This window comes from Macaca nemestrina, chromosome 10, assembly GCF_043159975.1.
Source record: "Macaca nemestrina isolate mMacNem1 chromosome 10, mMacNem.hap1, whole genome shotgun sequence".
NCBI lineage: Eukaryota > Metazoa > Chordata > Mammalia > Primates > Cercopithecidae > Macaca > Macaca nemestrina.
In genome coordinates this window covers 126,960,005-126,984,169 of record NC_092134.1, presented here as the reverse complement: position 1 = coordinate 126,984,169, position 24,165 = coordinate 126,960,005, and positions in this window count along the sequence as shown.

The following is a 24,165-nucleotide window of genomic DNA, read 5'->3' as shown; positions in this document are numbered from 1 at the left end:
TGTGGTTTGAAAAAATCCCCCCCATACAGTTTCTGTCCACAGCATTATTAACAATTCAGTGTACATAATCTGCAGCTGCTACATGGCATTTAAATGACAGATTAGTAAATGCATGCTAGAGCCTCAGTTATTTTTCTAACATAGGTCACCACAAGAAGTATGTACACAACAGGTTTGATTAATATCCTCAATATTTCAGTAGTTATGGTGCCTTGAAGAAGCAAAACAAATGGGAGTCGACATTTTTTGACTAATTTTGCCTAAAGTAACAATTATGACAGAATTAGAATAACCATCATTTGAAATTATTTCTTTCAGGCAACCAACTATACGCTAAGCTACAAATAGGTGATTTTCCCCTGAAGTTTGAAAAGAAGGATCAGTCTCTGAAACATGTCTTTTGGTTTTCTATTTCTCCCAAGTATCTGCTCCTGAAAAGTTCATCATTAAAGCTCTTTGAGAGAGATTATTTCAGACCCCTACATGCTGTGTCTGGGACACAAGAACAGTCTAAAAGAGAATGTCCTGCAGCTCACCCACCCCAGTGTGCAGGGCTGGAGCTCATGTATATGTACTTTGGCTCTCACCAGAAGTGGTGAATTTTAGTGCTCTGGGTCTTATTGTTTTAAGAGATATGATGTGAGCCAGGTTGCTTAATATGAACCACTGACAGATGAAATGATGGCTTATGAAAGAAAGTTAATGTAAAATATTAGCCCATGTGAGCTAGAATAATCAGTTGTTTTTATTGAAATGTCATGTGTTTGTTGCATTAGGAAAAGGAATTGGATTGGATACCCCTTTGTTCCCACGTATCTTCAGTCTTCTTACTCTTAGCACTACTGGCTGTTTTTAGCGTGCTTGTTGCCTGTCTATCCTGTTAGAACATCAGCTCCACAAGGACAGGGAATTTGCCTGTCTTGTTCACTGTTATACCCACTCCATTTCCTAGGAAATGCCTAGAAATAGAAGGAACTCAGTAAATACTTCCTGGGTGAGTAAATACGCGAGAAAATTATTTGTGTGCATGGATACTTGCAAAGATCACTATGGCATAAGCAGAGGCTTCCCCATTCGGGTTACAGCAATGTGGTTCTTTGTTTGCAAACTGCAGTTACCAGTTGAAGCATCTGCTGTGATTTTTTTTTTTTTTTTAATCTGCTTCAGTTTATTTGAAGGGTTTCCTAAGAAGACACTGTGCTGATTTATGAAGCTATTGTCTCTCTACTTCAAACCCACCTTTCCATACTCAGCTTTAGGACACTGGGGCTAGGATGATAGCAAACAGAGCTTTGGCTCCCTGTGAGGCTCCTCTGAGGGGTAGGAACTGGATGCTTGCTGGGAGGCTGAGAAAGTGGGGGAGGGAGGGAGAAGTCCCTGTTCCTGGCAGCAGCATCCCCCAGCAACAATCACTCTCTTGGCAGCAGCATTTGGTCTGGTTCTAGTCTCCATCTTCTTTCTACACTCTTTCTGCAAAGTTACCCGTAGCAGCCAGGCCGTGCCCTCTCCTCAGAGATCTGGTCCAGGTCTGACAATGGCTCTACCAGGCATCTTCTCTGATTAGGGCAGCTTTCAGACAGCTGATTGCTCATTACGAACACCTGGGACAGGACCTCCATTTCTTCCCCTTATTCTACCTTCTCTATTTAGCCTAGCCAATTCCTCGTAACTGATTATAATTAATTTATAATAAATTCCATCTGTTATAATAATTAGTACACTTTCTAGTTTCCTGACCTGGACTCTGATGGATCATGTTCTTTATCCTACAGCTATGTGTGTTTCTGCAAATTCTATATTTCAAAGCTTTTAGCAATTCACAAACTCACAGGAGTTCTTTTAATTTCATTTAAAATGATAGTGGGATTTCTTTTAATTTAAACATGTTTTTCTGTTGGTGGGTATTTAAACACATAAAACAAATAGAGGTTTACACAAAATACAAACACCCCAGTCTTAATCAATTTTTAACACATTTCCATTGGATCAATGTTCTCTTACTTTCAAACTCCCTCTTTTTAAAAAATGCAAAACAGAAACTCCAATCACTCATGAATTCTCAGAGCATCCCTTTCTGTGATAGGAGAAAAACTTCCTATGGGTCTATAATCCTATCCCCGCACAGGTACAACGCTTCTTTGTTTTTTCATGTGGAATATTTTGAGCAGGTTCCTGGTGGTTCGAATCTCAACAGACCACTTGCTTTTTTCCTGTGGCGTCTGCTCACTGCAAGAGGGGATGCTGACACATGGAGTTTGAGAACCATACTTTGAGAAGTTGTTCTTTCCTGCGGGGCAGAATTAGGGCAGCTTTCAGGCAGCTGATTGTTCATTAAGAACACCTGGGGTGGGACCAGAAGGAGGACCGAAAGTGCCATCTGTGATTGCAGAAATCATTTGTCATTTCACAATTGTGGCCACAGCAGGCTTTCTGTGGCAGAGCTGTTGACCTAAGGTTCAGAAACCAATGTGACTTTGCTAATGACAGCATTTTCTCACGATCTGCAAAAGGTGAAGAAATGATGCAGTGGGAAGATTGAGGCCATCAGTGTATTGAGTTGCTTGACCTATAGAGACGTCATAAATTCACTTATCTTCCTCTCAGCGATGACTTTAACTCCTGTCTTTTGAGAGCCTCCAAGGTGCAAGGCAGGATCCCGGGCACTAGATTCTTCACACACTTGTAGAGTAGGTATTATCATAAGAGCACTGATCATCAGTCTCGAGCTCATAAGTAAATGCCCCAGAACTGGAATGTGGTGGAGCTAGTCCTTAGTCAAATCTAGGGGTAAAGTCTGGTTGTTCTAACCTTTTTCCCCCTCCTTCCACCATAAAGCACAACATGGTCTCACATGGAAACCTGTAGGGCAATTCCCTTGCTTTACATGAATGAGGGCCAAATACGATTTGTGTCTTTTACTGTGTCTAATCTCCCATGGTTTTCACAGCTTCTTTTAAATTTATATGACTTTTTCCATTTTCATAAAAAGATAGGATGCCAATTCTTATCTTTTTGGATCAATGTTATGGTATCAGTATTGATTCTTAAAGATGCCTCTTAGAGATTCAGCTCTGAAGCTATTGATCATTCAAAAATTCCTCCTTTATTTAATTTTCATGTCACTTCAGTCTTTGAAACTTTAGGCTTCACATTTCCTCTGTATGTAGCTTTCCAGAGGAAGACAGGGCTTCCTTTACTGTACTTCTAAAATTATGTAATTTGGGAGTGCTTTATTTGGCAAACATTGATGGAATATTTATATGTTTGTGAACAACGTGCAATTCTTATCACAATGTTATCTAAAATAGCTAACATAAAGGGTCTAATTTATAAATAAGAGAAATTAAAGCTTAGGGAGTTAACTGTTCAATGTAATTAAGTAGACTAACGGGTAGTAGAGCCGTGCCTCCAATCAAAGTCTATTCAAGGCCCAAAGCCTGTCCCCTAAACACTAACATCTATCTGCCCTTCGTGTCCACTGTTTTCTCACCATCAGCCAAAACTTGTCTCAGAGTGGTGGTTTGCAGAGCACATGCCTGGTGCCCTGGTGTCCCCTGTTTGTTCACTCCAGGGCCGGTGGTACCATCTTGATGCCTTCACATACCTGTTCTAACTCTATTGTAACTGCTTATTTCTGTCACTCCAACTAGACAGGGTCTTTTCACTGTTTCATTCCAACACTTGGCATAGTGAGTAGCACGTTGGTGTTTAACAAATATTTGTTAAGGAAATGGATGCATGATTCTGGGCTTGGCAAATATATGCTCAACTTTGCCTTCTGTGCCTACATCTACCTGGAGGAATTTCCATCTGCTTCAACCACCATCAAATCTCTCTAAACAAGCAAATGGTGGTTGTCAAGTTGGTGATGGATATTTGTTGTTGATTAAGGTGATAAACTGAGTTAGAGAAATAACTTCTTTGATGATGTATAGGAGCAATGAGAAATGCTCTTGAGTGGATTTTTTAGAATTTTACATTTTACTGGGATTTTATTGGCTGTCTTATCTTGTTGCTAATGGCATAAACCCAACTCACACTAGCTTAGCAAAATGTATAGTTGTAACTTTGGAAAATGGAGTGTAAAGCCGGCTTCAGATCCTAATGGATTCCAGAGCCAAACAATCTTATTTTGGTCTGTCTTGGTATGTCCCTTCTTCTCTCTTTATTTGCATGTGTCTCATACTGGGTTCATTTTGCAGAAAGGCTGTCACCATTTGACCAAAAGGGAGGACCAGGACAGAAGGACCATAAGCCAATGGTTTTCTTTAGTGTGCTGCCCACAGAAAGAGAATCACCTGGAAATTGGGTGAGAATGCAAATTCTTGAGCCCTATCCAAGACCTACTGAATCAGAAACTCCGACACCAGGAACTAGGACTCTGTGTTTTCACAAGCCCTCCACGTGGCTGTTGGATACACTACAATTTGAGATCTGCTTGACTAAGGGTAGGAATTGAGTTCTCAAATAAATTGGCTTTATCCAGTGACTTTCATGTACAGAAGTAGAAGAACATGGGAGATACTAACAGCTCGAAATGAGGGATTATATGTGTGTGGAATTCCTCTGACGTGCAAGGCACTCACTTGAGTGCCTAATTAATCTACCTTAATTATACTCTTATCTCTATTTTAAGAGATCTTCAAAAAGAAAAGGATTTGGAGGAGGTTTAGTAATAGATGATATTTACTAAATTTTACCTTTAAGACTGTTGGAGAGAAACCGGACGATGCTGGGGTCTCTGTTCCATCAGAGAAAAGCATTTGGGTTCAAAATCTCACATTTCTAGTACAACTTTGGGAACACTGTAACTTCCCAATTTTATCCTTTAGCACCAATCTTTTCCTCTACAGTGATTAGTAGTAAAATTGTTGAATGAAAAATTGTTAGTTAGTTTGGGGAGATAGCACAAAGAGGAAAAGGCTGGGGAGAACTGCAAACCACTTTGAAGCCAGCCTTGAGAAATAGGAATCTCCACAGATGAAAATGGAAGTCAAGGCTCTGAGGAGGGGGCACACTGCCTGTGTTCCTTGTGCCTCCAGGAATAGAGGGGTCCCAGGGACTACAAAGAATCTCCAGGGACCTCAGTTTCCTCAGAAGTAGTGGCAAGTCACTTCAGAATGTTATGCATTATCTGTCTTTTCAGATTTTAATCATCTTTATGTTTGCTTCGTCCTTAGTTAAAAAAATAATATTTCTCATGTAGGGCTAATGGAATTGTCTTTCTGGGGTCATAGAAACAAGGTTGTCAGAATATCTCTTCAAGACAATCGTGTCAGTGACCACAGCTTGGCAATTCCTGAGCTAGATATAAAGGTAGCAAGAACAGCACTATTCACAGTAACAAAGACATGGAATCAACCTAAATGTTCATCAGTGATAGACTGGAAAAAGAAAATGGTGTGGATATACACTGTAGAATACTATGCAGCGATAAGAAGGAATGAAATCATGTCTTTTGCAGGGACATGGATGGAGTTGGAAGCCATTATCTTTAGCAAACTAATGCAGGAACAGAAAACCAAACACTGCATGTTCTCACTTATAAGTGGGAGCTGAATGATGAGAACACATGGATGCATCGGGGGAACAACACACACTGGGGGCCTGTTGGAGGATGGGAGGAGGGAGAGCATCAGGAAGAATAGCTAATCAATTCTGGGCTTAAAACCTAGGTGATGGGTTGATCTGTGCAGCAAACCATCAGGGCACACATTTACCTATGTAACAAACCTGTACAGCCTGCACATGTATCCCTGAACTTAAAATAAAAGTTGAAGTTGAAAAAAAAGGAAAAAGTTTGTCAACCCTTTAACCCTTGACCAAAAGGAAAAAGAATAAAAGAAGGTAGCAAGAATTAGGAGAGAGCTAATTCATAATTCTAAATAATGTAAGAATTCAAAACAAAATAATCCTAATAATTATTCTAAATAAAATAATTCTAAGTAATAAGTATAGTAACATAATAATAGCAAATATTTATTGATCTCTTATGGTGTCCTAGGTCCTGTTTTAGTCATTTTAATTGTATTAACTCTCTTAGTCTTTATAACTTCCATCCATTTTATAAAGTAAAAAAAACTGGCACAAATTGTCCAAATAAATTTTTGTTTGTTTGTTTGTTTGTTTGTTTGTTTTGTTTTTTTGAGATGGAGTCTCGCTCTGTCGCCCAGGCTAGAGCGCAGTGGCTGGATCTCAGCTCACTGCAAGCTCCGCCTCCCGGGTTCATGCCATTCTCCTGCCTCAGCCTCCCGAGTAGATGGGACTACAGGCGCCCGCCACCTCGCCCGGCTGTTTTTTTGTATTTTTTTAGTAGAGACGGGGTTTCACCCGTGTTTGCCAGGATGGTCTCGATCTTCTGACCTCCTGATCCGCCCGTCTCAGCCTCCCAAAGTGCTGGGATTACAGGCTTGAGCCACCGCACCCGGCCTTTTGTTTTTTTAATATAAACCCAAGAAGTTCTGTCCTCAGAGCTCGTGCAGTTTATCATTACATAAGACTACCTGCCTCTTGAGAAAAGGTGAATCTCTTCAGTTAAACTATGCAGATGTTTGCTAATATTTGCTACTGTGCTTGTTCATTTTAGGCGAGTCCACATAATTTTGTCATAACTTCTTTGTATGAAGATAGAATCCAGCCACCATCCTATCCTCATCATGACACTGTCATTACAACTAAGACATCAGAGTGGACATTCACCTCTTTTCAAGAAACATTTTCGTCTACTGACTCTATGTGGAAGTCAAAGAGCTACCTATGATTTATGTTATTTGTTTCATTTCCTGAAACTTTGCCGTGCAGGTTAAAGACTATTTCTATCTGAACTGTTTTATGGGGAAAGCTAACTTAAACCTAACTACATGAACCTCTGGAGGCTGGGTAACCTGACTTCTCTGCAAAGCAACTGATATTCACATGTTGGGTTTTATTTTCAATTTGTCATGGTTCTTGAAGAGTGCTCTGAATGTTCAATTATATTTTTAATTTCACTGCTGGCTTATTAGCTGATGAACTGAGCTGTTCTCCTTTGAGCAGTATTAGGGTTTAGTAAGATCTTACATCATTCTACAGGAATCAATTTATAAACTTTGTTTACTTCAAGATTCTAGCTGACACATAAATTTAGCAGCAACAGAATTACAGATAGTGTTACAAAAAAGCTATTAGCTATTCTCTTAGAGATAATATTTATAAACGGAATGCAATTACAGCCTGGAAGCACACAGTTTCCAGAGCTAAAGGCAATAAAGCTAAAGCAATAAAGAATTTACTATTAGCTCTCCTGGGACAAAGAGGTCTCCAGTGGAATGGGAAAGACGTTGGGGTAAGGTATAGAGCTGGGAAGGCAAAAAAAAAGAAGGAAGAGAATGGGATCACAGGAGAGGCTTGGCTCTTCTAAACAGTAGTTATATTCCAGGCTGTTCTAAGAAAGCAGAGACTGGCGCCTGGAGAGACCAAGTCTCTGCTTCTACTACGGAAGATTTTTAAAAGTTTTTTCCAACCCATTAGAAACTTTCTCATGGGAATGGTTTGCTCACTAATGTTTTCCCAAAAGATCCTTTCTCTTAATTTTCCCAGATCACTGGATTTTTTTAAAAAAGAAAACATAATGACCATTATCCCAAACAACTAGATAATATATAGCCTTTGTCCTTTAAGTGCAAATTTGGGTCCATAAATCTTTATTGGGCAGCTACTGTATACAAGATACTTTACTAGGTGCTTTGAGAGATACCAAGATAAATAAGATGTGATCCCTGCCCTCAAGAGGCATAAGATTTAGAAGGCGAGGGAAGACATGTAATACTGCAAGTACCAATACTAGCTGCTCTACACCAGGCATTGCTGTCAATGCATTGGCTATTCTAACTCATCTAACCCTCATAGCAATTCTGCAAGATGATGTCATCATTGTTTTCATTTAATAGATGAGGAAATTGAGGTGAAGCAATATTATATAACTTGGCAAGTGTTACATGCTATAAAGAAGTTGAAAATCGAGACGGTGGGAGATGAACTATTTGACTTAAAGCCATAGAGTAAATCCAAGTCAGGTCCTGGGCTATAATTCAGTTGAAGTCTCCTGACTCCCAGCACAAGTCTCCGTTTATTAAATTGTGAAGTTTTTTTTTGTTTTTTCCTTAATAATGAATGGGACTAGGAGTGATTTCAACACTCCATCTAAGACTCCTACTTGCTTATTCTGAGAAAGTAATCAACTTCAAGTCAAGCTTTGTTTTTTTTTTAAAGAGCCTTGAAAGTATTCATAAGAGTTTTATGAAACTTTAAGCAAAGAACTGTTTGTACAATACCATTTTAAAATAATTTTCTGACTGGAGCTAATATAAATGTATGTTTACTGTTGACTTTAGGAAGGCTTTCATATGAATATTGGTTTTTGAAGTTTATTTTTAAAAATTCATTCATTTATCTAAAGTGTATGTTTTGCATTAATATATCAGAATCAAAGTTCATTAAATAATGTTTTTATTAGGAAAAGTTTTTTTATGTAAAACATCTAACATGTAATTTAAGAGAAATACTTAAGCTAATTTTTAAAATCTTCTCCAAGTATGTTAATTTTCCAAATGATTTTCAGGAAATCAGCAGGGCTGATTACCTGAGCCCTTAGACAAAAGTGGATGGTCTCTTCAATACTTTTGACCTTTTCTCTTCACCTTGTCTGTTTTTCCCTCAGTCCCTGGATTACTATGTTTGTCCTTTAACTGCTTGAAATGCCTTCTCCTATACCTTTAGCAGGCACTGAAAGTTCACTATTTTCTGTCTTATTTTCTTAAATTCTATGTCTCTTAGAGTGTTTGAGGAGATAACTACATAAATGCATCAGGAATAATGGGTGCGTTAGTTTCCTAGAAATGCCATAACAAAGTACCCAAAACTGGGTGGTTTCAACAATACAAATGTATTTATTCTCTCACAGTCCAGGAAGCTGGAAGTCCAAAGTCAAGGTGTCAGCAGGGCTGTGCTCCTCCGAGGGTTCTAGGGGAAGAATACTTCCTTGTCTCTTTCAGCGTCTAGTGGCTCTTGGCAATTGTTTGCATTTCTTAGCTTGTAACTGCATCACTCCAATCTTTGTCTCTGCCATCACAGGGACTTGTCCCCTATAATTCCTTTATGTCTCCGTGTCTGCATCTCCCTCTCCGTTCTCTTATAAAAACACCAGTCATTGGATTTAGGACCCATTTTAATCCAGTAAAACCTCATCTTAACTAATTACCTCTGCAAAGACCCAACTTCCAAAAAAGATCACATTCAGAGGTTCTGGTGAACAGGAATTTGGGGAGACACTCTTCCGCCCAGTACAATGGGTTAATATGAGAAGGCAGGAGGGAAAGCTTGATCATTTGGACAAATGTTGGTTTATTTCAGGAGAAGTTGTAAGGTTCCATCTGGCTAGAATTGCTACATCTTCTATTTTGTCATAGTTTTAGCTTTACTTTATAGCTGACTGGAAAAGTCCAGTGACTTCCTTAGGTCTGACTCTATCTCCAAAAAGCCACGCTGACAGATGCCCATTTTACCTGATACAAGATGGAGTATTACCATTGGTCAGGTGAATTCATCAGCTTCACTAATCATCTTCCTGAAGAGCAAACAGAATTAAGCATATCTTGAAAAAAAATTGCCAAAAAGAAGAACAGCAAGCAAATTGAGCATAGTGAAAAGACTTGGGGCTATAGCGTCAGACAAAACTAGGTTCAATTTTCGTGCTGCCATGTACTAGTTTACTAATCACAGGATTGTTAATCATGCTCTCTCAGCAGCAGTTTTGGGGTAATTAAATCTACATCAAAAGTTATCTTTAGGATTAAAGAAAGACACAGTGGATATTCAAAAAATATGTTTTCTACATTAATGATGATAATACAGCTGCAAAAAAGGAGTAAGATGGCTGCAAAAAGAGATGGCATCTAAAATACCTTTCTATCTTTACATATTTTTGAGGAAATTTGATCCCATACTCTGCATTCAAGGGGGAAGATGGTGGACTACCTTCAACTGCTGAAACAAGATGTCAGTACTGACGGAGGTGGCCAAACCCCCAGACTCCTCATCCCCTGTGAGCTGTGACTCAGTGGACCTTCACCCTAGCTGTGGCAAAGCGTGGTGTTGGGCCTGCAAGTTCCTGGACCAGGCCTAGCTTTGCCCTCACACGGCACAAATCCCACACTCTGGCCCTCTCTTTTCCCACAACCATTTTGATTTGTAGGCGGGATAATCATAAAGGTTCAAAGGAGATGAGAAATTGCCACTTAGAAGAATAAGGTGATGTATGGAAGGCAGAGAATTTCTAAGTAGCCATCCAACCCAGATGGGCAGGATTCGACCGTCAGGTTGGTTGGTTGGATATTTACCACCAGATGTTAGGTCAGCTTCTTGCTCAGTGCCTCTCAGTCACTTACCTTAGTCCCTGGCTTCCAAAATAGAGGACCTGGGTCATCACTGGAATTTGCCATAGCTTAGGCCTGGGCCTGGCTAAGTCCACAAAAATCTAGTACTGCATCAGAGAAACTTCTGCTAAATAGTTATTCCACACCCAGCTTTGGTTTCTGTAGTTCAGGTCTCTGGTCCTCTGTCATAGGCTCCCTGGTAGATCTCTTGTCTCTCCTGTTTCCGGCCACACGTGACCATCACCACCACCACCACTAGCTTGGCCCACAGGCTCTGGCCCTGACATTGGCTTGCGCTTCAAAGTGCTCAGGCCATGCTGCCTTTTTAACAAATGCTCACTAGGGAGCAGTCCTCTGAAAGGTTTAAAGCCATTGTGTACATTTCTACTAGGTAGACTCATTTAATCTCTAAATAGTAATTTATTACAAAGGCAACATGCATACTTTCACAGGAAGTTCTTATTTGATTATGTTAATTAGACTTTCAGAACAAAACAGGTCACAGTATTTATTTCACACTCATCAGGCCTAGAATATTTTACTGAGATCTGTGGGAAGGTAAAATAGATGTGGCATCTGCTTTGTGGAGGTCAAAATGATACTTTATTTTTCTGGTTTTGAATACCCCTTATCCTTCCATTTTGAAAACAATCAAGAAAAATGTTCTGTCACACAGTTCTCTCTGCTCCCTTTATCTTTCTTTGAAATATTGAGTATTCTTCTGCTAACAGCAAAATATTTTCCAAGCATAACAATAAATTTTTCCTTGCCAAAGGAAAACAAGGCTAACCATTGGAAAAGACCTCAAGACTAAGTTGCAACTAATATAGCCCTAAACCCCTCTTTTCTTAGCATGATCTTTAAGTTTTGAACTTTGAAATGAAAGACCAAAGGGAAATTGTTTTATGTTTTATATAGTATACTAGCCAGTGGTCCTGATAGCATGTTATCTAAGAAAAAGAACTTCTATCACCTTTAAATACTTGAAAATAATTTCCAGCTGTCTCTCTTCCTCTGATAGTCATAAACACAGTCTCTCTCTCTCTCACACACACACACACACACACACACACACAGAGAGACAGAGAGACACACAGAGACAGAGAGACACAGAAAGAGACAGAGACAGACAGAAAGAAAGAGCTTTACCACAATTGATTATGGAAAGAATCACGATTATGGAAAGAAGAAATGCTAGGAGAGCTCAGGCCCATTTATCTCAGTAGATGAACAAGATTGTAACTGCTATTATGCCCTCAGAACTTCATACAGTTCTAGTCCTACAGCACAAAAGAAAGGAAAAGAAGATATGTAAGTACACGTAATGCTCTTGTTAACATGAAAAAATAGTAAGACAGAAAAGATAAAAATACAGTGCCTTGGCAGCTGGAAAGTGCCCAAGCAGAGAGTGTAGAAAAGTGTCCAGTGAAAAACAAGGAACCAGAAAGTAAATAATGAAGAGGGGTGCTTGGATTCAGCTAAGTGGGACAGAAAGGATTTCTTTAGGTTGAGAGAACTGGAGTTGGAAAGTAAGAAGTCTAAGGAAAATGTTCTTTCAAAAACCATGTTAGAATTAAGTGATTATAACTCACTCAAAATATCACAAATATATGTCATGAACATGGAAGTGGTTGGGAGGACAAAGGGTCAAAGGACTTCTTTGCTCTTTGAGTGAGTCTCACATGATTGAAGAGCAGGAACCAAGAACAGAATTGATGATGTTCCAGATGGAAGGAAGGAAGGAAGTTTGTCGCTGAGAGCAAATTGTTCTTTGTCCTTGAGATAAAATGAAAATTTGCACTGCTTGTTAAAAATTGACATGACAGATCCCAGAATGAATGTAAAAATGTTTTTGACAGAAGGAATGGAATTAGAAGGTTCATGACTCCGATAGAACTAGATAGAGCAGATCAGGCATCTCACGTTTGCACTCACAACTCTGACATGTGTTACCCGCCATGGGATACTACATCAAAAATACTTAGTGTATTTTATTCTTAAGTCTGTTTTCCATCACATAATAATCTTATGTTATTGCTTGGGACACATTTGTCCCGAGCTCGCCTCTCAAAGCAGGAGTCCCATTGTGGGGCATACTCACACCAAACCTTCAGTGATTCTGGGAAGAACTTTATGCTTATGCTCTCTTTTCCGCCTTCTTCTCACAGCAAGTCTTAGTTATATTGCCACAAAGCAGTTTATGTGACTTTACTGTATCAAGAATGATCAGTTAACACACTCAAAGTAGGCTACTGTCTCTGTGACCTGACTAATGGACACACCCCACTCTTTTGTACATGCCCATTTGAAACCTATGATCTTCTTCAACCACCATGATGACAGAAAGTCTTGGCGTTGGTTACTCCTTTGGGGAAATGCTTGTAATAAACATTGTAGGATGGATTATTGCTCTAAGCCAAGGTTTCTCAACCTTGACATTGGAGGCACTATTGACATTTGGCACGAAGTATTTCTACTTACTATTTGGGGGGCTGTCCTGTGCATTGCAGGATGGCAACCAGCATCTCTGGCTTCCACCCAATAGGTGCCAGTAGCATAAAATGTCTCCAGACACTGCCAAATGTACCCCGGGGAGAAAAACTGCCCTGGTTGAGAACCACTGCAGCAAACTATTATCTCCCATCAGCTCCTTATAAATTGAAATTGCAGCAGTCTAGCAAGGCATGGAGAGAACGAGAGAACAAGAGGTATCTGAAGCTCAGGAAAATCTGCAGTCCAGGGAGCATCAGAAAATGGCTAGAAAGGGTAGGTCTGAACTGGCTGTCACAGGGCAGGGACTTTGAGAGAGTCACAAGGAGACTGGGTGAGGAAAAGACAGACAGGGATGAGGGGCATAAACACAGGCAACTGAAAGGAAGAAGAAATATTGAGAGCAGCCAGGCGCAGTGGCTCAAGCCTGTAATCCCAGCACGTTGGGAGGCCGAGACGGGCGGATCACGAGGTCAGGAGATCGAGACCATCCTGGCTAACACAGTGAAACCCCGTCTCTACTAAAAAATACAAAAAACTAGCCGGGCGAGGTGGCGGGCGCCTGTAGTCCCAGCTACTCGGGAGGCTGAGGCAGGAGAATGGCGTGAACCCGGGAGGCGGAGCTTGCAGTGAGCCGAGATCGCGCCACTGCACTCCAGCCTGGGCGGCAGAGCGAGACTCCGTCTCAAAAAAAAAAAAAAAAAAAAAAAAAAAAAAAAAAAAAAATATATTGAGAGCAATATGGCTTTCACGATAGGGCTTTCCTAGAAAACCAGAGGGGGAATCCACAACGCGCAGGCAGAAAACCAAGGTTCTGGTTTCAACTTCACTCTCCTATTAGTTTTTAGATCTCTTATCCTTGGCTTCCTTATCTATAAAATGTGGCTGTGTTTCCAGACCCGATTACCTCAGATTGCTGTATTAAGGCAGTACATGGGAACATGCTTTGTAAATGTGTTTATAAAAGTGTCAAGAACTGCTATTTTTGTGCAGTTGTGCACATAAGTCAGATGGCTGAGAGGAAGTAATTCAAAATTATTGAGGTCCTGAGGATAGAGAGTCTGCTCTCGGTCAGAGTGGCCTCATGCAGTTTGTTGAAAATCCGGGTCATGCTTCCTCACCTAACCCTGGATGCCTGGGCATCAGGAGCAGTAACGAAGGGTATCCAGGAGTGTAAAGTAATATCTGAGTAGATGGGAGTGTGAATTTCAACTGTTAGCATCTTTCATACCGAGTAATTTTCATTAATCTCAATTTACACTTGCAGGTTTTCCAAAAGTGGAGATCTCAGTAAATCTTAGCAATAGGCCATGGTACAGTCTGTACTGCTTGAGTTCTATGGTGGAAAGGAGAATACCTGCTTACCAAAAACTTAGAAAAATATTTTAGGTAACCCGGACACAGAATAATCATGGATTTTTTTTTTCTCATATTCCATATGGAGAGCTGATAAAATCGTCCTCAAAGCATTTTTCTTTTAAATTTAAGACTACCTAATAAACAAGACGGGAACAAGTGAAAACACCAGTTTGGAAACTAAAGCAGTAAGATCCCTTGGAAATTCCTGAAAGAAAATTGTTCTGAGGATCAGTTCAAGTTTGAAAGAAAGATTTAGTGCTTATTTTTTTCAACCCTTATAAAAACGAATAAACACATTTGCCCTCTGAAGTAGACTCCAGACTTTTGCACCTGGCCGAAAGGAAGAAACACATCAGCTCAGATCAACCCAGTTTTTACTGGAATACTTGCGGCAGAACTGAGAAGTGCGGGTACAAGCACAATGACTGGATTATTCCCATTTTCTGCTTATTAAAGAAGTCAGGCATTACGTTTTCTCATTTTCAGACTTTCTGTTTACTAAACTACAAATAAAAATGTGCAGATATATGCTTCAGGTTTTGTACTTCTGAAATGTTGTTGGAGATTGCAGTTGCACTGAGTTGGAAATTGAGAACTTAATTATTTTAAAATCTAGTCATGTGAGAGGGAACTATCAACTGCAGACACCAGACTCCTTTGATGTTCCTGGCCTTTGGTGATGAATTCTAACACTCCCCTTTTACAGTTCTCCCTCTCTTAATCCCCTAAAACCAGAGAGCTGAGCCTCTTTGCAAAACATTGTTACTTCAGGCATCTCATGGGGGATGATTAATAAGTAACCACGGTTAAATGATACAAGGAATAAAATAGCTAGTTGCCAGAAAGACAAAGGTGACCTGGAGAACATCAGAAGGTTTTGAGGAAAATAAGAGCTCTAAACAGATGTCATACATGTGCTTTGTTTCTGTCAAATGCTAGAATCTCAATCAATGCATCCCCAGAACAGTTCAGAGAGTAAAGCAGTGTTAGCATCTAATGGTGAGGCTTATTGCAAAATGGGGTGTCCACCCTCAAAGTTAGTGGGTTTTTTATCACAAAATAATTTCTAATAAGAAGAATGATTTCTGCTATGTTAAGGAAACTTGCAAAATAGACGGGTAAGCCCTCACAACTCCTACTTACCTGGAAATTATATGATTTATATGTGTTGTTGGATTATCAGAACTTTTTGAGACAAACACTGAAACCATGTTTTAAAAACAGGCAGGTTCATTTTGTAGACTACAACATGGATGAATCTTGAGGACATCATGCTAAGTGAAATAAGCCAGTCACAAAAAGACAAATACTGTATAAATCCATTGATATGAGGTATCTAAAGCACTCATAGAAACATAAAGTAGAATGGTGGTTGCCAGGGTCTGGTGAAGGGTGAAATGAGTTGCTGCTCAATGGGTATAGAGTTTGAGTTTTGCAAGATGAAAAAGTTCTGGATATCTATTGTACAATAATAGGATTAAACTTAAAACCAATCAGCAGTGCACGTACAAATGGTTAAGATGGTACATTTTATATTTGTGATTCTCAATACAATTGAAATGTTTTAAAGTGTATACTATTTGCTAAATAAAAGAACTTTGTTTGAAAACCCTGGCAAGACGAACTGACTAGAATCATGGAACATAGAGGGTAGAGCTGCGTGAATGTGATTGTAATTAGTAGACTGTTAGTCTTCCAGGCAACCTCACAGATCGTAGAATGAGAATCACTAAGAATCACACTGAGGAGAAAGAACAGCACTTCCTCTGCTCATTGTCTGTGATGTGACCTAGAAAAAGATTTATCATGCAATAATCCAATAGATATTTACGGAACACTTAGGAAGGGGCAATCATTGTGCTAGGTGGGGATTCAGCAATGAATCCATTTCACACCTCAGTCTATTGTAAATTCCCCTGCTGGGGTCTTCAGCAACCTTCTAGTTACTAAATTCACTACAGGCATGTTTTACAGAGCCACATTGATTATTTCATCCACTTAAAACTTTCGTCTTTATTGGCTTACATATCACTCTCCCTGATGTTTTTTTTTTTCCTACTTGAGCTGCTTCCTCTGCCTTCTCCATAAATATTGATTGGTATTCTTCAGGGTTTCTTCTTAGGTCCCCTTTTTCTCAACACATAGTAAATCCTGTCAATGAGTTAACGGCCCCAAATCTTATCTTTAGCTCAACCTTCTTTTTCTGGGTTCCAGAATGCTATATCTTATAAATTACTAGATAGCTTTGTTTGAATGTTCCAAACTCAACATCTTTAAGACTCAACAAATTCTCTTTTCCTGATGTTCTTCTATTTTAAACACTCTATATCAGAAAATGACATTGTCATTAAATTAATTGCCCAAGTCAGAAACTGGAAATTGTTCTGTATTTCTTCCTCTACCCTATCCTCATCTAGAATGAGTCAACATTGTCTGTTCATTTTATTTCTTTAACACTTCTTAAAAATGACCCCTCCTCCCCTTCATCCTTTCTGTCACTTCTTGAGTTCGCATTTGATGGCCTCATCTAAGTTATTTATTTATTTTTTGAGATCAAGCCTCGCTCTGTCGCCCAGGCTGGAGTGCAGTGGTGTGATCTCAGCTGACTGCAAGCTCCCCCTTTCAGGTTCACGCCATTCTCCTGCCTCAGCCTCCCGAGCAGCTGGGACTACAGGCGCCTGCCACCATGCCTGGCTAATTTTTTGTATTTTTAGTAGAGATGGGGTTTCACTGTGTTAGCCAGGATGGTCTGGATCTCCTGACCTCGTGATCTGCCCGCCTCAGCCTCCTAAAGTGCTGGGATTACAGGGGTGAGCCACTGTGCCTGGCTTCTTTGTGCAAAATTCTTTAGTGGCTCCTGATTACCTGTAAGATAAACTCTTTATAAATTTTCAGTGTCTTTTGGATTTTCCCTTGGCCCTCTTTTCAAGCACCATCTCCTACTTCTATTACCTTTGCATCCTATTCTTAAGCAAAATTCAGCTCTTTAGTGTGAGAACACATAGGCCTGCTTTTGTTTCTGTACTATTTCCTTTGATTGGAGTATTTTCCTGCAAACTGTCCCATGAGCTCTTTTATAAAAGAGAATGTACTTTTCAGAGCATCATCTTTTTTTTTTGTAGGTGATTCATGACTGTTGTTTTATTATTTTGTTGATTTTAAAAGTACACATGGTCCAGACAGACATCTCACCAAAGATGTACAGATGGGAAATAAGCATATAAAAAGATGCTCAACGTCATAGCTCATTAGGCAATTACAAATTAAAATAACAATGAGATGCCACTACACATCGCATTAGAATGGCTAAAATCCTAAACATGAAATGCTAGAGGAGGATGTGAATAGCCATTCTCATTCATTGTTGGCAGGTCTGAAAAATAGCACAGCCACTTTGGTAGACAGTGTGGCAGTTTCTCACAAAGGTAACCTTACTCTTACCATGTGTAAGAGTAATCCATCAATCACACTCACAGCTATTTACCCAATTGGGTTGCAAACTTAGGTCCACACAAAAACCTGCATATGAATGTTTATAACAGCTTTGTTCATTGCTATAGTTGGATGCTTGTCCCCATCCAAATCTTATGTGGAATTGTATAATGCTAATGGTGTTGGCCGGTGGTGGGAGGTATTTGGGTCATGGGGGCAGATTCCCTATGGCTTGGTGGTATCTTTTTAATAGTGAGTGAGTTCCCGCAAGATCTGGTCATTTAAAAGTATGTGAGACCTCCCGCTCTACTCTTTCTCTCTCTCCTGCTACATGATTGAAAGTTCCCTGAGGCTTCACTAGAAGCTAAACAGATGCTGGCACCATGCTTGCTGTAAAGCCCGAAGAACTGTGCACCAATAAATCCTCTTTTCTTTATAAATTACCCAGTCTCAGGTATTTCTTTATAGCAATGCAAGAATGGCCTAATACATTCATAATTGGCAAAACTTGGAAGCAACTGAGGTGTCTTTATATAGGTGAGTAGATAAACTATGGTACATTCACATAGTGGAATATCATTCAGTGATAAACAGAAATAAGATATCAAGCTATGAAAAGACATGGAGAAACTTAAATGCATATTATTATGTGGAAAAAGCTAATCAGAAAAAAAGCTACATACTGTATGAATCCACTTATATGATATTCTGAACAAGGCCAAACTTTGGAGACAGTAAAATGGTCAGTGGTTGCCAGGGGTTTTGGGAGAGAGAGGGAGGAGAAGAGAGATGAATAGGTAGAACACAGGAGAACTTTAGGCAGTGAAACTATTTTGTATGATGCTTTAATGCTGGATACATGTAATTTTACATTTGTCAAATTCCACAGAATGTACAAAACAGAGTGAACCCTAATATAAACTGGAAGCTGTAGTTAATAATAAGTTATGAATACTGGCTCATCAACTGTAACAAATGTACTATACTAATGCAAGATGTTGATAATAGGGGAAACGAAGGGGTGGGAGGGCTGATAGGCCATGTGAACGCTCTATACTTTAGGCTCAATTTTTCTGTAAGCCTTAAAACTATTAAAAAGTAAATTTTATTAATGGTGTATTTTAAGAGTACACTTCAAATCCTGAAAACTGGCAAGAAATTAGTGTACTTAACCATATATAGCTACTTTATTAAGAATCTTCTCTTATGTACTAAACACAGATGGTAATAAAATAAAAATGATGTTAGTGAAACACGCACAGACATTTTTTTCTTGGTATTGATTGCTAGTGTCAAGCATTACAGGAAAATAATTGGTGATTCAGAGGACATTTATGGAAATTTTGTGTTTCTGTGGAGTGGGATAGATTCTTAAATGAACCAGCATTGCCATACCACTGGTAGCAGAGAAATAATCTGCTGTTTAAAGACAGGAAAAATATTAGTTAATATCTGTACATCTTCTAAGAAGAAAACACTAATGACCATAGCATTACTTTTGAAAGAACAATATTAATTATAATTGAAAGGACACAAAGATAGATGTGTACCCGCCCCCCACCCGCTACACCCTTGTTCTGCTCTCTAATCTTTGCACATACCAGAGATTTCGTAAGTTCTGTGAGTACCTGGTTTTCTGCACGTACCAGAGATTTTGTTTTGCACATACCAGAGATTTTGTAAGTTCTGAGGCAAGGTCACAAGACGTGTTTAAGTAAGATAAACTCTTGCTGCCATAAACCTGCTCTCCCGCCTCAAAGTTTGAACCAAAATATCAGAAATGGCAGGAACCAATCATAGTTAGCCAAATCGCCTTGTTCAAACACTAGCCAATCATATATCTGATTTGTATAATAACTCTATGCCCACTTTTCTTAGACTATATAACACTGCTCGGAGCTCAGTGAGGGAGCTCTCCTGCCCGTCTCGTTTCACGAGCGAAGGAGAGTTCCAGGTTCGAACCTGTAATAAAGATCCTTGCTGCTTAGCTTTGACTCTGGACTCTGGTGGTCTTCTTCGGGGAATAAACGGTCTGGGCATAACATAATAATGATAATGATAATGATCACAGCAGTCAACATTTGTTGAAAGCCTACTATTTGCCAGGAACTAAGCGTTTTTACTCATGAGGTAGGCATCATCTGTATTATTTCCATTTTCCAGATGAAGGCTCACAAGGTTATGTCTCTTGCTGAAGACCACAGAGCCATTCAATAAGGGTATAATGTAATTAGCCAGGTGTGGTGGCATACACTTTTAATTCCAGCAACTTGGGAGGCTGAGGCAGGAGGATAGTTTCAGCCTGAGAGGTTGAGGCTGCAGAGAGCCATGATGGCACCACTGCACTCCAGCCTAAGCAACAGAGCGAGACTTTGTCTCAAAAAAAAAAAAAAAAAAAAAAACCCAAAAAACAAAAAAACCTTAAAAAAGAGTAGAATGTAAAAGCCTCTGGGAGTATCCTTACTACTGCCTCTTAGCAAATGTCGAAACAGAGAATTCGGAAGAGTGGGAAGATGCTTTACAGTTCCGATTTCTTACTTGACACACCAAACATCTGTCATTTCTTTACGCCTAAAGCTTTTCCTTATTTCAAGGAATTTATGCCGTTTCAGCCAAAAAGAGGGAGCTTTGCTATAGTTATTTAAGTGCCAGATCTTTTGCTTCATCATTTCTACATGAAACCACAGCAAGGGGAAAGCTACGTGAAAACTAAATATCTGATACGCATTCTTGGCCTTGTGTAACATTTTCTCCTTGAATTTAAAGAGAAGGACAATAATATATATTTCTCAGTGAATGTAAGAAGGAGGAAATATCTAAATCTCAGATCGCTTTGTTAGAGATTCACACAAAGCCATCAAATAAACCTGGGACTGCTTTTTACAGAATGGAAGCTTCTTTGCTGGCTTAGACTAAACCCAGGATGATGCTGGGGCAGCGTTTGTGAAAAGGGAATTCAGTATCTTGGTGTTCCTAACATGATAGAGCATAACCAGACTTAACTACTTACAAAGGCCAGTTGGCGCTGCTAGATTGCAGGGCAAACCTTGAAGGAAGGTTAAATGGATGACTCAGAGCCTCTTTCCTTTGTGAGGCCAGTCGCACCAGGGCAGTGGGGTTTCAGTAAATTTTCCCTGTGAATAAAGGTAAAAATGTTCTAACTTCACATTTCTCCATGTTTTATTCTTCCTCAAACACTTTTGTATTTTATCCGCATAACAAATCTGCAATGATGGTAAGGCAGATTATGTTATTCACATTTAACCAAGAGAAAAACAGACCCAACAAGGTCGTCTGGGCTAAATTCAGGGAGTTAATAAGGGGGATGGGCGTGGGGAATTAGAACTAGAACGCTGAATGCTTAGACGGGTACTTTACCCATTACGTGTTAGGTCGAAGCAAATGGAAAAACAGAATGGGACCTCACAGCTCATAATCTCAAGGTCTAATAAGGATACATGAAGTGCGGAAACAAGCAGAAGGAGAAGAGACTATTCCAAACCTCCCAGACTTAACCCGTAGATTCATAGAAGAAATGCCCTGTTTTGGGTTCCTCAGAAATAGACCCTCATACAAGGATTTCAGTTCAAGAAGTTTGATTGGGAGGTGATGATTTCAGGAAAAAACAGTTGCAAAGTGGGAAACTGAGAAAAGAAAGGAGGTCAGTTAATAAAGGGTGCATGACTAACCAGAGCTTAATTCTACTGGGGAACTCTGAGAGTCAGTGTTGAAAATCTGCTTTACAGGTAGCTCGTCCAAGAGGTGAAGGTTAAGATGCTGGAGACAGAAAGTTGGAAATATTTATTTTCAGGTAATGCCACTTCTCCCCGTACCAATTCCCGTCCCATACACAAAGACTCTTGGCTTCCAGACCATCATATGTCTATGCATATATGTGTACGTATGCATGTGTGGATAAATATATATAAAATCTCTATCTCTGTGTATAAACACACATTCATATATACATACACACTTCATATACACACACAGATCTATGATATATGTATATATAACATAATACATATATTATCTATATATGTACTATATATGTATACATAAAATTTTCAGTAACATGATGTATAGAGAAGTACTAATTTCTGTGTTTTTGTGTTTATGTAAATTACATGGCAACATGCATGCCATTTGATTTTTTACTTTTCTTTTAATTAACTTTTTAATTTGGAGATTATTATAGATTCATATGCAATAATAAAGAGAGGTCTTATATACACTTTACTCAAATTTCCCCAATGCTAATATCTTCTAAAACTATAGTACAATATCCACACCAATATGGCAATATGTAGTACATTTGATTCACCACAGAGACCTCTCGTGTTGCCTGTTTACAGCCATGCCTCCTTCCCTCGTACTGTCTCCTTCCTTTATCCTCTTTAACAGTTGAAAACTATTTATCTGTTCTCTATTTCTGTTATTTTGTCATTTTAAGAATGTTGCATAGTATGAGCTTACTAAGATTGAATTTTTAAAATCAGTATAATTCTCTGGAAATTCATTCAAGTTGTTGCATGTACCAGTAGTTCATTTATTGTCATGGTTAAGAAACATTCTGTGGCATAATAGAGTTTGTTACATCAAAAGACATCTGGGATTTTTCTCCTTTCTTGCTATTACAAATAAAGCTAATATGACCACTTGTGTGCAGGTTTCTGTGTGAACGTAAGTTTTCATCTCTCTGTGACATATACCAAGGAGTACAAATGCTGGGCTATATGATAGTATCATGTTTAGTTTTTTATTTAACTGCAAACTGTTTTTCAGAGTGGCATTTTCATTTTACACTTACAACAACAATATATAGGTGATCCTGCTTCTTCACGTCCTCACCAATATTTGCTGTTGTCATTATTTTTAATTTTAATCATTCTGATATGTATGCAGTGATGCCTCATTGTGATTTGAATTTGTATTTTACTAATTGCTAATGATTTTGAATATCTTTTCATGTGCTTTTAAATACAGGGCCTTTCCCAGATATGTGACTTGCAAATATTTTCTCCGAGTCTGTAACTTGTCTTTTCTGTCATTTTACAGGATATTCGGAGGATCAAAGATCTTAATTACCATGAGGGCTAATTTATCAGTTTTTCCTCTTAAAAATTATACTTTTGGTGTTGAGTCTAAGAAGAACATTGACTAGTCCTAGGTTCCATGAACTTTCTCTTATGTTCTTTCTATAAATGTTAAAAATTCAGCCAGCTGCAGTGGCTCATGCCTGTATCCCACAGCTTTGGGACACTAAGGTGGGAGAATCACTTGAGGCCATGAGTTCAAGACCAGCCGGGACAAGACAGCAAGAACTCCTCTTTACAAAACATTTTAGCTGGGAGTGGTGGCACATACCTGTAGTCCTAGCTACTTGAGAGGCTAAGGCAGAAGGATGGCTTGAGCCCAGGAGTTTGAGGTTACAGTGAGCCATGATGAAGCCACTGTACTCCAACCTGGGTGACAAAGCAAGACCCTGTCTAAAAATAAACAAATAAATGTCAAAATTTCACATTTTACATTCAGGTTTATGCTTCATTTTTGTGTAAGTTAACTTTGTATAACGTGTGAGATATAGGTCGAGTTGTCTTTATTGTCAACGGATGCCTGGTTTCTTCAGCACCATTTATTGAAAAGGCAATTTTTCCTCCATTGAACATTTTCTCCTTTGTCAGAAATTAATTTGGATATATTTGTGTGGGCCAACTTCTGGATTCTCTATTCTAGTCCATTAATCTTTGTGTCTATTTTGTGCCAAATTATTTTGAAAAATAAAGGTCTAGGGCCTTTCCCTTTTCATATAAATTTTAGAATAGGCTTGTCATATTCTAAATTGTCAACATGAAACTTGCTGATATTTTGATGGAAATTATGATAAACATGTAGATACATTTAGGGAAAATTAATATCTTAATTATGTGTTTTCCAATCCATGAAAATGGTATGTTCTTACCAAGTATTTAAGTTTCCTTTGATTTTTTTCTCAATATTTTATAATTTTCACATACAGATCCCTTACATATTTTGTTACATTTATACCAAAATATTTCACTTTCTTTTAAGAACTTATTAATAGTATTACATATTTTATTTTAGTTTCCACTTGTTCATTGTCGGGTATATAGAAATACACTGAGTTTTGTGCACTAATCATGGATCATAGAGTCTGTGACCCTATTAAACTGCTCTGGTGGAGGTAGTTTTTTTGGAGATTTCTTGGAACTTTGTATATAGACATGATATCATTTGCAAATAGACATGATATCATTTGCAAATAGACATAGATTTATTTATTTTCCAATTTGTATTACTGTTTCTTTTTCATGCTTTGTTACTGCAAAAGCTAAAATTTATAGTACTGTGTTAAATAATAGTGATGGAAATAGATATCCTTGCTTTGTTTCTAATCTTACAGGGAAAGGGTTCAATCTTTTACCATTAAGTGTGATTTTTGCTGTAGATT